At 43.8% G+C, this 15,393-nt stretch overlaps 1 long non-coding RNA gene across 1 annotated transcript; it reads right to left on the reverse strand.

Annotated features, from left to right (window-relative positions):
• Nucleotides 1–975: 975 nt before the first annotated feature.
• On the reverse strand, nt 976–15,100 carry LOC106821022. Its single transcript, XR_001395689.1, has 3 exons — nt 14,820–15,100; nt 1,579–1,646; nt 976–1,423 (listed from the first exon to the last, which is right to left on the reverse strand). It is a non-coding gene; the product is annotated as an uncharacterized LOC106821022 (long non-coding RNA).
• Nucleotides 15,101–15,393: the final 293 nt, after the last annotated feature.

Here is a 15,393-nt window from a genome sequence, read left to right on the forward strand (position 1 = left end):
GCAAAAACTCTAGCACTGGGGACAGAATGTGACATAGTAGGACCGAGCTCTCACTATCACTGAGATTTGGAGAGGTCGTTAGCTAGGCACTCGCAGCAAAGCGTATGAGCACACATTATCACAAATGAGCCATGCCGAGTATCATTCATAGATCCTATCGATCCTATGCAGATCATGATATCACCTTGCACTAGCAATTCTTTTATTCAACCTTGAAATCTTGTTTTGTAGAGTACATACTATACATTCTATACATTCTATACATTCTAATACATGCAGAACGTTCACGTAAATAATTCAACCTAGGTTATTATAATAATGTGGAAGTACGAATATCCTTCGTATTTTTCAGCTATATAACTACAGCAAACAAATTCATCTACACTTGAACCTGATAACATTAGCCAAACCTAAACCTGAACCGGCATTAACATACTGTGACAGATACGCATCTGATGGGCAAAAATAGTGATCAAACTAGTGGTAGAACGGCTGTAAGTGTAAACACTAATATTCCAAACAAAACACATGGCTACACACCGGTCAAATACACCATGAGAATAATGTAGGAACTATATCTTTATTAGTAGTTTATTATGTTTTCATGTTTACATTCAGGGAACTCATGAGGCAGCATGTTTATCAGGGTTTGTGCGGCTGAGCTTATCTAAGCAACGCTGTGCGGCCGAGAGCAAATGCACCCAACCTAAGCATGACCCACAGCATGGGGAATTTTGACAGATATCCGTTTATAATCGAGTTTACTCAAGCTAGTGAGATTACCAAGCAATAGGTCATATGATCTAAACCATTTCACTCCCAGCACTATCAACTGAATCTGCTTTCATGAATACATAGTTAATATATTATATATAGCCTACATACAGATCGACACCAACTGTAAACTAGTTAAATGCTATATCTATGGGATACAGAAAAATTAGCCCGTTCAATGCATCAACCATACCCAGTATCCTACCCAGTAACATCTTACTATTCACAAGGAAAATATTAGGTTTTACTTACCAAGCAAGCCACTACTGGAATAAACTCCTTGACTGTACGGCCGATACTGAATAGGTACACAGATCGGAGACCCTTGGTTGCTATCCGATGCTCTTCCTAGTTGAATGCCACCTAGTGGTGAGTGGCTGAGTGGCACATGGGGACTCTGACTGCTGTCTGGGGTCGCTCTGGCAACAGAGCGACCCAGGCTGCTGTCTGGAGCAGTCCTGGCAACAGCCCTCTCCGGAAGTGCTATTGCAATCGGTCTAACAATGGGCAGCTGGGCAGAGCTGCGTGGGGTTAGGCCATGCACATGGCTGCCCTCGACCACGCCCCCTACCTGCACCACTCTCTGGTTCTGCTCGCGTGTAGTCGTGATTCTGTCAGCATCCCGAGATAGGGACTCTGACATTATACCCTGTAAGCAGCACAAGAGAAATTAACATGTAAAGAAATATTATAATTTCGTATTACTACTATATACCCTCGCGCATGAATACACTTATTCACGTGCTGAAGCACCCATGCACACACGCTCGTGACAGTACTATGTTGGGTCATCGCCAAACCTACCTGCCGAGATACCTGCAATGAAGTCGGTAGCTATGTGAGGCCTTCCTCCACTTCAGCGCCATGGGAACCTGAAACAGAGAGAATAGCTTGAGATACAAAATTGCCTCGGGATGACATATGCAGAGTGACGGGCATGCAATATTACTATTTGATACAATCAAGAGCGTATAAAGGTCCTCTTAATACGCTCTTGATACAATGTATAATAAGATACCCATATTTGGAAGTCTCTGTAAACAGAAATTAACGCTTGGATTCGTACAATTATCCTTATGCGGTCCCAGTTTTTCTTTAGTACAATGTATGGATATAAAATTTACTGTGTGTACATTTAACAACGAATCACGGCACTCTGTTTCAAGAATACACAGCTCGCCACAGTAAAACGGTCAAAAATGTAAGCAGCTATTACACTTCAGCTACTTCAAATTTCCCTTCAGCACTGCCTCTTCACTTTAACCTTCCACGACTAGAACCAACTTACCCCCCCCCCCCCGTTCTCAATCGTGATACTCACTCAAGGTGGATATTACACTCAATGTTTACTGTTAAATGTTAGATGATTAAATGTTTACTGTTTCTTAATCCTATATTACATATGATTATTTAGTAAATTGGACAAAAGTGAAACTGCAGCCGAGGATACAACCACCTTTTCCAATAATTAAGCTGTTCGTCTCGCCAACTGTAGTTTTGCCAACCAAGAGTTGTTTTTCAGGGGTCTCACCCCGTGGTTACTGTATATGTGATTCCACGTTGTGTTACATTTGTCGAAGGTTACAATTAAATACACTACCTATGCCTACAATGACCAACAAGACAGGCATTATTACCACCAGGAATTCATGTGCATACATCGTACGGATAAATTCCGGCTACCACGACAACCACTACGACTACTACTGTTTACAACTATCCACTACTATTACCATTGCATTCACCCGACTCATGTTTACTGCTACTGCTAGTGCTACAGATATTACAGTATCTAGATTTAAAAGAACGTACCAGCAGGCAGTCAGTATAGTTCAATGGCACAGTTTACGAATTTCGAAGTCTAGACTGGCTAACGTAGTTGTGGTTGACAGACCACGATGAAACAGTCGACCAGCCAGAGTTCATGCGCAGCGTTCCAGGCAGAGGCCAGACTTTTACGATGTGGACTGACAATTGCAATATCCGACGGCAAATAACACTGGCAAACTCCTACGCAGTAGCTGTAGGATTTATAACCGATGTGGTGCTTGTACGTGTGAAACGATCGTCTATCTAACGAAAGCGACCATATGATCTAGCGGCAATAACCGGCTGCACATAACCAGCGGCCAGCAGAGCATTGATCAAGGCTGTATTTACTTTAATCTACATTGGCGGAGATAGCAAGATTGCGACGGTATAACTATTACCAGGCTATTACATACACGCGTGCTTCTGGCGTTCGTTCACGTACGCGCACGCGCGCGCACGCACCCACACACACACACACACACACGCACGTTCGCGAACGCGCATACATTCACGTACGCCCACGCACACACACACGTACAGATACGCATATTTACACACGCGATCACACACACTCACACGCACACGCACACACCCACGGTCACATAGACATTCACATGAACGCACACATAGCTAGATAAATGCAGACAGCCTGCAGATTTTTCTGCCATGAGTCAGTTTCCTCCGCCCACTCCCTTTTCCCAGCAGCTAACCTACATAAACCTTCCTGAGCCCTGCCCCCTACTCTGTATACATGTAAACGAAAGTGCAAAGGCGACAACACCCAGGGTTGAACTAAATGTGAATGAATAACGTAAAATATATTTTGCTTGCCCATATTTCACACATATAAAATAGATCTTATATATATCATAACTATACGGACTGGCATGTTATATACGCGTTATTGGTGAATTCTGTATTTCCATTTTTTTGGTATATCCTTTGAGCAGTACCTTAATTTTACTCATTAGCTCTCGATTTTCCTGGCGATATCTATTTTTCTTGCAATTCAAATTTATTGATTTTTTACACTTTATTGTATAAATAACCCATTGTTATTTTATTAGTAGAGGTGGCAATATGGATTATCGATTATACTGTGTTATAATTGATCATATTGTGAGTCTATTATATAGTGATTGTCGATCAATTATAGCTACAACTGAAGAGCAGAAAGCAGTCCTAAGTTGACTGCCAAATTGAAGACTTGAGGCGACTAGTTCAAGCGGTAATACACTCATCACGCAATATGTACAGCATATTCTACATTTCCGTCTTGTGACGCATTGAGAGTAGTTCTTCTCAGATATTTACACTTTTCGACATGTGTTATTTAAGTTTATACGCAGCGTAACCAGTGGGTACGTTTTATACGTGCGACACATTTTCCATCATGAAACATCATTTTCCATGCGCTCGCGACACGTCGAGAGGGTTGGTTCGTCGCTTATTTCTCGGCAGCGCAGCCCGTCTAGCCGCTTGCTACGCACAACAGAAGGTGAGTTTTATTCACGCCGCCCGCCCTTGCGCGTATAATACTGCGTGCATACATACGCTCGACGGCTGCTGAGCCAGACGCTTTCTGATGTACATGTATATGATATTATGTGGCGTGTTGCAAGGGGGCTGGCTTATCCGGTAGCAGCCGACACAGACAGCAATACATACACTCTGCGACCCGACTACAGGCGGCCTTGCAGGCCTGTGTGTAGAGAAGAGAATTCGCACCGTCTATACTCCCCTCTATACTACGCTATACTAGCTCTACAGAAATGTCTACGAAACGTTTTCTCCTGCCCACACGCATTCGTTTAGACTGTTTTGGGGGGTGACCAGCCGATTTCTCCTTTTACAAACGTCCTATTGAGAAAGAAAATCACACGTTTTATGGAACCGCCACTATATTATGTTTTTTTAAACAAAAGTTCAAATGTTTAAAAAAATACTAAAGCTTTTAAGATATTCAAAAGTTACCCTCATCCTATCTAGACTCGTCGTAGTGTCAACGCTGGCATTTAAACCATCGCGGTGACGTTGAATCCATGATCAGACATGTCACAAAGACAGGCTACCTGGTGAAGGTATATGTCGCAAACCAAATTCTAACTCCGTCGAGCCGGTTTACTAATTAACTGGCAACGATATACGATTCATACGCTTACTCGCTATTACGCATGTATCCACACCACACCGGGCCTACATGCATCCTCCACACGTCCGGAGAACCACTGTAGCAGATGGGGTCGTTGTCGTATCAGGTACTACAGATTTGCACCCGATGTAGTTTTAGGTTGTTTAGTATTATGTTTATATTTTTATATGAAGTATGTTTAGGGTTAGGGTTAGGGCTAAGGTTAGGGTTAGTGTTAGGGTTAGGGTACACTTCTGTAGTACAAGTCTGGTACACTTTGTGTATACATATATGTACCTCGGGTACATATCTGTAGTACCTGATACGACAACGACCCCTTGAGCACCACTGTAGCTACCGAGTCGCTGTAATGACCTGTTTTCAGTGTTGCAATTTGTTCCACTAAAGCACTTCGAATACTACCAGCCACGGAAACTCTGGTACGTCTTTCAACTAACGGCCATTGCCACCACGAGATAGGTCAGCAGAATAAACGTATTTACGAACAACTTCAATGAGCTGTCTTCAATCCGCCATGACCACAATGGTCCGGCAGGAAATGGTACAAAGAGTATAAGACCTGTCCGTGAAAAAGAACCAGGCTGGCCCAGGCACATTTACACAACGCGTTCACAACAAATAGAAACGCTGCCATACGCTGTATGAAAACCTTCCCATGGTATCTTTCATGTAAATTGTCCAACATCTAACTAATAACAGCATGAATTTAACTGCAACTGGTTAATAAATACCTACGCACATTCGCTTGAAAAATTTAGGTTCGGTATTTTAGATTTTGGTAATATACGAGATTGTGTAGCCGGGAAAACGTCAGTATAGCGCTAATGTCGTAAAACCTGTTTCACAGTGGAATTTTTTCCTGAACTAAATAACGTGCTACTTAATCGTGCTATGAAATAGACCACCACCACAGTTAAAGATTCAAGCATTCTCCGTCTTGCTTTATGTCAGGCAGCCAGTCCAAGTAATGCTGCATTATTTACTATATTGCCTGCACCATTCGGAGACATAGATATGTGACCATAAGCACACAACAACAACAACAACAACAACAACAACAACAACAACAACAACAACAACAACAACAACAACAACAACAACAGCGACATAAGTAGTACAGTCTGTGCAACATATATATTTTATGGCTAAATGATTTGACATACACTGCATGACGCCTATAATTACATTATCGTATTACAATACATTGAAGTACTAAGCTCCCGAATGGCTTCTTATGTGTGGCCGAGATTTAAACGCCCGATATCCATCTTAAATGCAGTCACTTTACCTGCAAGGAATACGGAACCACGGGAAGGTAGTAGGCATCATATCAAGGCAGCTTTTCAATCACCTTCGGGCAAATTAGTGGCATGCCTCATCAGTGCGTCACTAACGCTCAAGGGGTCGTTGTCGTATCAGGTACTACAGATATGTACCCGAGGTACATATATGTATACACAAAGTGTACCAGACTTGTACTACAGAAGTGTACCCTAACCCTAACCCTAACGGCCTAACCCTAAACATACCTCATATAAAAATGTAAACATAATACTAAACAACCTAAAACTACCTCGGGTACATATCTGTATAGTACCTGATACGATAACGACCCCATCTGCGTTAGTATAACCGACGGAAACTACACCACCTACCCGCCCCACCCAGCGTCGCCCACCCACCAAACCCTCCCTGCTCGTTGCTACGGAGATTAGCCATCAAATACGAAACCCAGTCGCATTTTCACTGACACTGTACGATGGGTACTATACAGTGAGCGCTAAACATAGGCGGGCCTATTTCTCATATAGCCTCACTGTGTTACTGATGCAAATAATGTCTGATATCACAACGCGAACACATAGATCGCATGAATTACACTATAAATACTGCGCGCACAATCATTTTCGCCAGAACGTAAATAGGTGCGAGTGAGTGCATACTACATTCATGTGCGCGTGCCGTGCATGCGGGCGTGGGTGCTGTCTGCGTGTGTACAACCGATTAGCATATATCTATTAACAGGTACACAGGGATGCACGTGTGCTAATGTACAGTCTCCACACGCAGTGAACGCTGTAGTGAAGTCTGGCTGCAGCTATAGTATACGCAGCGGCATGAATTCAATCCACGCTTGGTAATCGTACGTATAAATCAATTCACAGAGACTAGGTGTGTAAAATTGGCGTTCAATCGATGCACGCGTGTCAGTGTTTTCAAGCCACGTAGCTATGTGTACATACACTAACCAACTTTCTCCGATTCAAACTGAACATAGTACGCATAGTAATACCCGTGGCGACATTGATCTGATGTACTTTGACCTGTAATCTAACAACATCAATAACCTCCGACTAAAACTATAATAAAACACCAAGTGTGTGGACTTCAACCCCACCCAATTCCTCGTGCGAAATACGTTTGCTCGTAACATGCACACAAAGTTATAGCGGTGACGATAGAATGGCACAGTCACCAATGCTAACGCATTACTATGTCAAGGGAAATTCCACAATTCTCGGTGACACGGTAACAACTTACTTGTCGCTACGGTTGATCCAGTCAGGTGGTCTTACACGGAGCCGTTTACACGGTGCCTAACAGCACGATACACACAGCATATAGGAAAGCGTTAGAAGGTGCTCCTTTCCTATCAGACCAGCTTGTACGAGTTTCCAAACACCGTCTATGCGCCTACCGTGTACAGCTACGTACATGAACGTACATCTATAGCACCAGGTGGTGCAAAGAGCCTTGCAAAAATGCTTGGCATGTCGCCCACTGATGTGTTACCAGGCCCGGCAGACGGCTTATACCTGAAAGGTCACCTGGGTGTGATTTTTGAAAGTCCCGATTGAAAATTACATGTCTAACAAGCCACTTCAGAATAAGCATGTAAAGTTTCTTGAACTTGACAGGTTTATATAGTTCCCGCTTTTCTGCAGCGCGCCTGGACATGCAATAGAAAATGTGCCGCCGTATTATGGGGCACTGAATGGCAAAATATCCAGACACAATAATGCGCCTTTTATATTGGCATTCACTGAATGGGCAGTGATAACTGTTGATTGCCGTGCACACGTCAGTACTTCACAGGCTGTATGAATTTTGTCCGCTCACCGCGATAACTCGCTATCGACTATGCACGCACGCACACTGTCTGCAGCAGACATGCCAGAGGGAAACCGTGGCGCTTACGACATTGTAGGCGGCGGGTTGAATGTAGGTGAACACTGGTGCAGCGCGCCGAGCAACACACGCAGTCTGCGCGGAAAGCCGAACAAAGCTAGGCACTGTCGGGAAATTCTCTGCTGGTGCGTGTACATCTACCGCCACATACCACACACTATTCCTCAGCGCTGGCCTACAGCTCTCTTCGTATGCATGAACTTGTACACATTGAACACGTAGTGAGTGGTGGTTGTGACGCTCGCAGCGCATGCATGTGTCAATGCGCCGACCGAGATACTATTGTGTATAGCGTTTTTTACGCGCCACCGTTTGCGCTTGCGTGCATGCGTGGGTGTGTGTGCGCGCGTGCCTCCGCGCGGGTGTGCGTGCGTATGCATGTGTGTGCGTGTGACACGGTGTGTGCGTGCGTGCGTCTGTGTGTAGTGTGTTCGTGTGTGCGTGCGTGCGTGCAAGCGCATATGCGGATGTGTCGGTTGTATAGTGGAATAACTAATAAGTAACATTTGTAAAATACCGACGTGAAACCACAGACTGGATTTCCGACTTTTATATACGAACTTTACAATCCGTGCGTGCGTGACATTACAACACTACAACAACCTTGGTGATTTATTAAAGTTGTAACCATTTTTGTAAAAAAAGAGATATAGATATATTATCCACTCCTGATATAATCAGGAGCTAATAATGACAAATCATTATATGATAGCTCCTGATATAATCTACATGTACCCAAACGCATGTAAATCCACATTACCTAAGACTAATAGTACACTTGTACATATCTCTATGAGTGTACCTATAGTGTACCTGTAGTATAGGTACTCTATGAGTGTACCTGTACTCTACATCACCACACTATCTCTATGAGTATGAAAGACATCCACTATATGACTATACAGATTCAAATTTTTCCCCGATCAGCTCACACCCTCCTGTACGATATTCGTACATAATCTACGAAGACACCCTTCTAGTACATCCATAGAGTCAATATTTTCACTGCCTAGTTGAACGCTTTACTCAGTGGGTTTTACATGAAACCAATAGAAAGCTCGATCTGAATTTTTAAATACAATACTATCAGGAACGAATAAAAGGTTAATTACTCTGCTTGCTTGCCCGCCGGGGCCAGTTATATAGCATTCTCGAGTGCACATACGGTTTCCCGTAAGTACGCACGCATAAACAGACCAGGTTACCATATCGCTAGCCTACTTCACAAGTGCATCATCCCATTCGTGTTCATCAACACGCCGCAAACCTTGTTTTGTTTCTTAGCTGCGCCCGAAACGGCCTGCGCGAACGGTCAAACACGGTCAACAGCCCTGAAACAGCAACACCAGCGGCGGGCGGGCGACACGAGACCGACCGGTGGGGCGGCGGGCTGCACGCACGCAGCCGAGAGAGCAGGCGGCAGGGATCGAGAGCACTATTAAAGGGCGAGCACGACCGCCGCGGCATCCCCGACTACGGAGCAATCCTCGCCGGCTAGACAGCGATACGCGGGGAAGCTGCTGTATCGTAGTCGGCGGGCGCGCGCGCATAAACTATAGTCTATAGAGCTTCTGGTCGATTTGCAGCAACTGACCTTTTCAGTGCACGCGCGAGAACTACGACGAACGTCGGACGCAGCGGCGGCAAACCGCGGCGCGACGACACGCGCGCGCGTGCGGGTACACTTACATAATCGATACGTTCCGGTGACGGCAGCTCTAAATCTCGGGTTGCTTGGTTTGTGCAAGCATCACTGAAGCGGCGAGAAATCGGTGATTCCCCAACTCGCGAGGTTTCTGTGTGACCGGTATACGCTATTACAACGCGCGTAGTAAACGTGCCTTCTGTGATTATAAATCAAGCGTTGCTGTACTCAGGATTCTGTCTACTCCGTGTATGCCCTGCATGCACAAGCCGCTGTTGTCCAGCGCATAAATGAACTAAATCTCATTAATAAGCAAACTAAAGCGATTCGTCTAGTCCAGTACATCCTGTTACAAGTCCTTTTATAACATACACGGCATTAATTCATATTACCATATAGAAAGGTGTATGAACCTAATTATATATTAGAGTGGTGTGATAATTGATGCAGCATAAAAAATAGAAGAGGATAAATAAATGCGTATTCATATTTAGCTACGCTGTATAACAAGACAAATAACGGGTTCCAGGGTGAGGACGTATTTTGTGCATTAAAGATATATTCTGGATGAGATTATTATTATATTATTTAGTAAATAACGTTTCGCGCACAAATTAATGACATAATTTGCATGAAAACTTCATCATGGGATTATTTATTATCAAACCACTACTAATATATTCGTTTTACCGTTATACATACATTACAGTCTCCAATTCAATACACTCACAGGGATAGAAATTAACTTTTAAACACGGGAGTCCAACGGACTCCCTAAAAAGAGGGAGTCCGCAGCAAAATGAGGGAGTCCGCAGTCTGAAGTTCAAAATTAAAGATATTTTACAATAACGCATGTGCTTATTTTTAAGATTTATGCGGTTGCACGTCTGCCAAATTTTCTTTGGACATTAGCTGAAATAATATGGTAATTCCGCAAGGCCGTGCTCTGGAACGAACTAGTTAGTATGGCAGAATTTTCAGGGAGTCACACGGACTCCTACACATGTCAAATCAGGACGTCCGACACAGTAAATCAGGGAATATTTGACTCCGGACTCCCGTTAATTTCGCACCCACACTCATACATGTGCGCATGCAACGATGTACTGCCATGGAATTCAATACATGCAAGTATGCTCGCACGCACAAACACGCTCAACAGCCGTATATGCAACAAAATCAAGCTAGCAAGCTAATTGGTTTCCTGGTTATGATTTTACCAGGAGTGAATAAAAATACTCACTCCTGACTCAAATACTCACTGAGTTTTACTCGCTCCTGATTGTACATAATGTTATTTTAACTAAAGTTCCAGCTACTAGGTGGCAGCAGCTTGCAGTGCGACGTGTCCCACAGCACCCCACTATTAGATGATAAAATATACGAGGTAATTATGGCTCAATATTACAGACTAAAGTAATGCCCTGCGTCATCCAGGCAATACGTTTCAGAAAAAAAGGTTCATAAAGCGAAAATCCGTGACGTGAATCACGTTTTCCCAATGTTAATAGGAGATGCGTTCCCACGGAAAATCCTTCAGTTAAAAATAGACGTACTATTCGTAGCAGCTGAAGTCGTCGTAAACTGCGATGAAAAAATACTCACAGACACATGGGGGAGTAATTTCAAGGAACACGTACATTTCATCGCAACAGTGCATAGCGACAGGTAACACGTATCAACGATGACGCCCCAGAGGTGCTGGCAGCTGGCCGCACATTTATTACATACGTTTTAGTTACGGTAATTGAAGAACTGTTGTGTAAAATCATCTATTCAATCATTTGAAAAGTTCCAGGGGAGCAAGTTTACGTTTTGTTTCCTGAGTTTAGTGGTTATAATTTACAAATTAGGCACGGACGAATTCTACGTATGGCCCAATATACGTAACAAGCTGTCGTACCGTGGGGTCCTACTGTATATTGAATAAATGCTTGAGACATTAGCTGCTATTTATATGGCCCGTATTTCACGCAAGCTGTATTTTTGAGGGTGTTGGACACATTTTTGGATGTGTATGGACCCTCAACAATCGACTCATACGTGAAAAAAAATCACTCAATTGTGTCATATTTGTTGTGCTCCTGGTAAAATCTATCTACATGGAGTGAACATCGCCTCTTAGCCAGGTAATGTTCGACTGAGCAGCTCTGACAACCTTTTTATATTAAACAACGCTAGTGCTGTAGCTAAGGGGGGGGGGCAGTGCCCCCCCAGAACAATTAGATACAATATATGGTCAATAGCGGTCACCTTCCCAGAACAAACCACGCAGGTGACTCTGAACCTCCCTGAAACAAAATGGGTTAGCTACGTTCCTGAATGCAGACATTTATAAGTTTTTTTACTCTAATGCCGTGTTAACGTGTGCTTATGTCAAAATTGTGTTTTTCAATGGGCAACACTAGTTTTCAGCCACACTCAACAGACCATATAGGTACTTCTTATTTACCAATGGAAGGTTTGCGAAGTCTTTAATTTCACTATTATTTTCAGTTATAAATGTATGTATTTCTATTAAACAGGTGTGCATGCGTGTAATTAAACATTGATCCATTATGAGTATTATTAAGTGAAAGAGTCTAAAGAAACATTAGGACTTTTGTAGTAAACACATATCATGTTTATTACCTATCATTTTATTATTGAAACGTTCCAAGTGCCTGTGACTGGTACTAGCTATATCAGGGCTGTAGCCTCAGGGGGGGGGGGGCAAGGGGACAGCTGCCCCATCTAGATTTTGACGCAAAATTAAAAAATAAGCTTAGCTAATAATTAATGTTTTTTTGGTCACTTAATGACTTATCCATGAAAGCCTTGTCTCAGACCCACCCCTAACACACTATGTCTATGGACGTCGATCAAGAGCTGCGCCCCTTGCTCATCATTACACAGTTGACTCATGAAATTTTGCCCCCCCTCCACTAGGAATGATCCTTGATCCTTGATCAAAGCTTCTTAGAGCTGTATTGGCCTCTTGTAGCACTTGTATGGCAATGTCTCATAGTAATGGCACATGTATATTTAAAAACTGGTAAAATCTGGTAGGTGGCGCTGGGTTAAATGTGGGCAGTCTGGGTAACGAACTCCCCCCGAAGCCTAGTGATCTCAGTTCTATGCTCCTTTAGACTATCCTCAGAGTCCACACACAATAAAATATCCTCACTTAGAGTTCCTACCCCACACTCTTTGAAAATCTTATGCTGAAGAAGTCCAAGTTCCTCCTCAAACTTAGCACATTCTAGTAGGTAGTGAGGTACAGTCTCGGCGACACGACACACGTCACACAATGGATCATCACTAACTCCTATCTGTCAGTATCTGATGTAGGTATTTTCAGAGACCAATGTAGCCTGATCTTAAGCGTGCAATCTTGGTAATAAGCAATGGTCTGTTTGGATGGTCAGTGGTGGTGTAATGAGTGACCGATAGTATGAACACATATAACCGTCTTCCTATCTCAGCAGCATCACATTGACGTTGCCATTTAGCACTAACTGATTTTCTCGCTGCACTCTTGATGGTTCCTTGGGATGTTATACAGTCCAGCTTATTCAGATTTTTGGCCTCACAACTGGCTTCCTTCGCTAGTCTATCGGCTATCTCGTTTCCTGCTATATCAGCATGGCCTGGTGTCCAGTCGGTGTTGACTGAGATGCCTTTTTCCTCCAGCTGACTAATACGGCTCTTGGTGGTAGCTTAGGTGTTATGTAGCTGGTTAGCCTTCCAGCCCAGTGTGAGTAGTCCAACTGCGGACTGGCTATGGGAGAGGATCTGGATCTCCTCTATACTGGCTAATCTCACATCGCTGAGGATATATTCCAGCGTCATAAGGATGGCAACTAACTCTCCCAGTAGTATGGATCCGTGGAGTACTGGCTTCCTAAGTTCCTTCAGCTGATCCGAGTCGGGTAGTACAATGCAGGTGCCTGCTCCGCATGGTCCCGGGTTGGTCTGGCAGCTACCGTCGGTAAATGCTATAGCTGTGGCCGGTGGGCAGCTCTGGACTATACTACGGATCATTTCCCTGTACTGTTCTTCCTGCAGGCTAGAGCGATCCTTGGAGGAGCCCAGTAATGACCAGTACTCAGGTGGAGAGCGAGAGGGCTGTAGTGACAGGATGTATGAGAAGCAAGGTTCAACACACTGTAGAGAGGTACCTGTCTCAGTGGTCATATCCTCCATCTGTGACTGGGCTAGGCCAAATGGTGAGATGTACCTTTCTCTTCATTCTATGCCTTGCCACCTGTTCCACGCTCTTCTTATCGGTTCTCTGGGTTCTTTGGCCAATATCTTCCCCATTTCTCTGACTGAGAGCTCTTCTCTTCGTAAGGCCAGTGGGAGCACACCAAGTTCAACTTCTAGAGCCTCTCTACTGGCGTTGCTCATTGCATCTATACAGATGGACAGGCCCTTTCTCTGGATGTTGTTGAGTCTATGGCAACCGCTCGCTATCTGCCATACTGGCGCCGCGTATGCCAGGTGGGGGACCACAATTGCTTGGTAGATCTGGTCTTTTGGTGTTAATTTTCTCTGTGCTCTTGACTGCACGTAGTAGTCCTAGTGCCTTGTTAGCCTTGGCCTCTACCTTGTCCACGTGGTGACTGAAATTCAGCTCCTCGTCCAGGTAGACAACTAGGAGGCGTGGGGTTGTAGCGGAGAGTGGTGCTTCCCATCTTGATGAGTGGCTTGGCCTGGCCTGATAGTGGTTTCTTCTGGAATACGCATACTTCCGTCTTCTCTGTGTTGATCTTCATCCTCCACATATTGGCCCAAGACTGTATACTGATGCGAGGTCTTTTTCCATCATCTTGGCAAGGGATTCTACATTCTCTCCTAAGTGCCAAATAGAGCCATCGTCTGCAAACTTTATCTTATCGCCTGTGGTTCGGTTCAAGGATAGAGATGATGTCCCAGACGGTGATAGGATAGGATGATGTTCATTACTGGACATGCTCTCTATCCTTGAGCCTGTGGTTCACTCGAATATGTCTTCTATGTACAAGTTAAACAGAAGGGGAGATATGCAAGAAGGGGAGATATGCAACAGAAGGGGAATGCCAAGCGACGACAAGTAGGCCTACAACTGCAAGCACAATCTAACACAATTTGCACTTGCACTATCCTATGCTACACATAAAAATGAAAAGATTCGCTAAAAAAGAACACGTCTTTACAAGTATTCTCATTTCATGGATGTATATTATTATATATATAACTTAAGGCAGCTACTGAGACATTACTTACCAATGCCAATGAAACGAGGATGGGGCCTATGGCTATGGCTATGTGTTGTTAGTGAGCTGCTGGCCGCGAGCGCCGAGACTCCGAGTGACGATACTTTTATGCGACTTTTTGTAGTATGCGAAATTTTGATATAAACCGCGTCTTTTTGCAGTGTTTTTGCTCCTGCAGGGCCGTTTTGTCTCTAAATTGACTTAACAGACACTATCTTGACGTTTTCTATCACTTTCCGAATGATTAATGCGCCGCTGAATTTCACGCGAAAAGGCGCTTGATGGCGCTGAGATGCTATGACGCGGTCCTCCTAACTACCGGAATGTAACCCCATAACCCTAATTTCATTATAGCATGGTCGAACAGGGATTATTGCTCACTTTCGTTTGACATTTCATGGAACCAAGTTTAAATCTGTGTTTAAGTGAAATACACAATTTTGATAATAAATCACCACTGTTCCCCAAAACATTTTGCACATTAGTTTGTGCAAGGCTTTTGGAATTTTAACCCCTTTCCGAAACAGTCGAGGTGTGCGCCCACAACATTTCAATCCGATAATGACGAAATGCAGCTTATTTGA

This window comes from Priapulus caudatus, unplaced genomic scaffold (assembly GCF_000485595.1).
Source record: "Priapulus caudatus unplaced genomic scaffold, Priapulus_caudatus-5.0.1 Scaffold55, whole genome shotgun sequence".
In the NCBI taxonomy this organism is placed as follows: domain Eukaryota; kingdom Metazoa; phylum Priapulida; class Priapulimorpha; order Priapulimorphida; family Priapulidae; genus Priapulus; species Priapulus caudatus.